Here is a 3,845-nt window from a genome sequence, read left to right as displayed (position 1 = left end):
CATGTCTCCTCTAGGATATTGTGGGGACGCGCAGTTGTCGTTTTCAAGGGAAGCGTTGAGAAAATGGGACGGTTTTTTTTTGTTTGTTTGTTTGTTCGTGGGACAAACCGAAGTACTCGGAGTAAACCCTATGTTTGGAAACCCAAGACATGTCTCCTGTAGGATATTGTGGGGACGCGCAGTTGTCGTTTTCAAGGGATGCGTTGAGAAAATGGGGCGTTTTTTTTTTGTGGGACAAACCGAAGTACTCGGAGTAAATCCATGTTTGGAAACCCAAAAGAACACGCAAACAGAAAGGGACTAGGCCAGAGGCGAGCCTGTAATCTTTTTGCCCTGAGGTTACCACCTCAGGGAAAAAAGATGTCTGGGACCCCTGGTAAATTGTATGTCTTTTTCCTTGTTACTGAGGGCGTCTGGTCAGATGGGGTGGAACCTGGCAAGTAAGATATGGTCGTCAAGGCTGGAACTTGAGACCTCCGACAGCTGAGCTCGGCTGCTTGGGAGCATTCAGCCTTGTTCCAGCACTGCACTTTGGGTTTAACTTGGCCTCTCATTACTCTAATCTCCGACTCTCTCATTTCCAGCTCTTTCTTCAAGGCGGCATTTTCATCTTGCAGCTGGAGGTAATTGCGAAGGGCGTCTTGGTACACTGTTAGGTCCAATGGTTCAACTCTGTTCTGCCTGTGCGGAAGTCGCTTCATCACGTTGTGTACTGATTGTTTTAGGTTCGCGATGCACTGACCTTTAACGGCGATTAACGTTTTAAGCTTTTCATGAGAACGTTCTTCAGACTGGATTGTGTTGAACTGTTCTCTGCATTTTTCCTCAAGTTTTAAATTTTTATTAGTCATATTTCTAACAGCCTTTTGTTTAACATCTACAACAGCCTTCATATTTTCAATTTCATCTTTGTACTTATCTTCACACACCAGTTGACAAACGAGTATTTCAGATTTTAGCTCCCGGTTTTGATGTTCTACACTTGTTAGCGTTTTAAGCGTTTCATTATATTTGTTTGTCAAGCAATAGTTTTCGTTTGACAACTTGACATTTTCGTTTTTCAGCATGTTAATTTGAATTTTCTGAGCTTCAACTTCTTCTGTTAGTTCATTGTTCGCGTACTCTGCGCGACTTGCTTTGATAAACAATGTAGTTGGATTGATTGCCATCTTATAATTATCTAATTCGTCTTGTGCCTTAAGTTTCAGGTTCTTTTCTGAACAGAAACGTTCTCTCATCCTTTGTAACTTATTTTCCAATTCCTCTTGTTTTTTCTCAGCCAGGATGAAAGCCTCGACTTTGTCCTTTTCTGCCATCTGATGTTGGATGCGAAGTACCTCTAACTCTTCGGCCTGGACTCTTATTTTTTCTTCTAAATTTCTTACTGGTTCATTGGCCAACACAAGCATTTCAATGGTTTGTTGCTCCTGAGAAATTTTAACTTTCTGTTCTTCAATAAGTGCTTTCAAGTCGTTGATGGTATTTTGTGCCGTTTTCGAGTTTAGGTTAATTTCATGTTTCAACTTCTGCGTTGAAAGTTTATACTCGTTGATCCTTATTTTACAATCATATAGGGACTTTTTCAATTCGTCAATTTCAAAGTCTTTCCACTTTAAAGCCTGGTCTACGCTTTCAGGTCGTTTTGGCAAATTGTCCTGTCCTGTCCCACAGGTGGGACATGGCTTGTTTTTCTTCATCTCTTCATGCACAGTTTTATGCATTTTTAATGACTAAGAGTAATCCTCTCAATTGCAGATACATGCGTTTGAAATGAGTCTTGGTCAAAGTGTGTGATATCAGGGCCTATATATATAAGCTTTCCAAAAATGAGTCCTTTGATCATAATCAGTGACATCATCATGATGATGTCACTGATTATGATCAAAGGACTTATTTTTTCTCTGACATTATCATTGTTATGATGATGCCAGCAGTTAGAATGTTGATGCTTTTTGAAGTCAGAAGTCAAAATTCCAAATTAAATTTAAATGTAAACATTTTGCAGGCCTATAAATAAACTGTCCAAAATGAGTCATGTAATCATCATCAGTGATGTCATCATGATGATGTCACTGATGATGATTAAAGGACTTATTTTTTCTCTGACATTATCATTGTTATGATGATGCCAGCAGTTAGAATGTTGATGCTTTTTCAAGTCAGAAGTCAAAATTCCAAATTAAATTTAAATGTAAACATTTTGCACTTTTAGTTTGCATGTTTTTAAGTGCAGCTGTGACAGTAAATTCATTCTTAAAACCCTCCTGCTTTGACCACTCCAGTTCCGCTCAGCGAGCACGTGCACAGCCATGCAACACATGGGAAAGATCACAGATATCATACTAGAAAGTTCCTGGAGAAACTTTGACGGGGACTGCCTATTTATTATTAAATTATTAATAATAATAAATATAAATGATTATTAATATGAATAATGCATACTTATTATTATATGTATAAATTATTTATAAAAAATATATGTATTAGTTATTAAAATATTAATAATTAATACTCAATATTAACAATATTCACGCCAATAATTAGTATTAATATTAAACATTACTTATTAATATTAACAATTATTGATATTAAAATATATAATTATCAACATTAATAAATTATAATTAATATGTATTATTAATATTACTAATTAATAATAATAAGTGATAATAGATAATAATAGGTGCCTTCCATGCATTGCATAATGCATTGCCTTCCTTGCATGTTGAACCAAAATGGCTCCATATGTTACTCGGTTTCTGTGAAGAGTTTTCTCCTATTCATTTCCTATGGGAATTGTGGCATCTTAGCAAAATATGTCACCATGGTAACTGGAAATGCCAATAAAAGTAATAGCACAAATCACGGGACCGAGTCTGTCGTTTTGATATAACTTTTATGGGGGTAGGCGCTATGATTCAGGCCGCATTAAATTTGAAAAAAGATACACTTTTTAAGAGTAGAATAATAAGTGGGCAGTCACAAATTGGTTCCTGGAGTTGGTGAAATATTGCGTCTTTGTTCGTAAATTACGTCACCATGGTAATAGAGGATGACATTTTTTCAGGAGTACCGCCGGTCACGTGATTCCGGCCGTATTCCGGCGGGACCGGAGTCAACCTCATTATAACTCACGTGACCGGGACGTGACCGGACTGAAAGCTAACAGGAGCAGACAGGAGCGGGAACTGACCAATAACCAAAAATGAAAATGAAACAAACAAACAAAAACAAAAAAACAAACAAAACAAAAAAAAAAACAGGCACAGCTATTTTGTAGTTTTTTTTCAGTTAGCCTTCGCTTTAACTCAAGTCAAAAGGACTACATTTCCCAGGAGTCAACTGTTCGAGCTGTAGCTTTTCACCGAGAGGGTGGGAGCAGAGCCCTATAAAGAGAGAGTTGTGACACTCCCATAGACTCCCATAGAAAGAATGGAATGCGGAAATCACGTGGGTCATGAAGCGGCAAATAGTTCCAAACAGCGGCGGTTCCAGCATTGAATGTAGTTCATTCTCCGTTTTTTCTTTCTACACTTGTTAGCGTTTTAAGCGTTTCATTATATTTGTGTGTCAAGCAATGGTTTTCGTATGACAACTTGACATTTTTGTTTTTCAGCATGTTAATTTGAATTTTTTGAGCTTCAACTTCTTCTGTTAGTTCATTGTTCGCGTACTCTGCGCGACTTGCTTTGATAAACAATGTAGTTGGATTGATTGCCATCTTATAATTATCTAATTCGTCTTGTGCCTTGAGTTTCAGTTTCTTTTCTGAACAGAAACGTTCTCTCATCCTTTGTAACTTATTTTACAATTCCTCTTGTTTTTCCTCAGCCAGGATGAAAGCC

This window comes from Nematolebias whitei, chromosome 10 (assembly GCF_014905685.2).
Source record: "Nematolebias whitei isolate Nwh7 chromosome 10, NemWhi1, whole genome shotgun sequence".
NCBI lineage: Eukaryota > Metazoa > Chordata > Actinopteri > Cyprinodontiformes > Rivulidae > Nematolebias > Nematolebias whitei.
The sequence above is the reverse complement of the archived record's forward strand: the minus strand, read 5'-3'. Positions refer to the sequence as shown.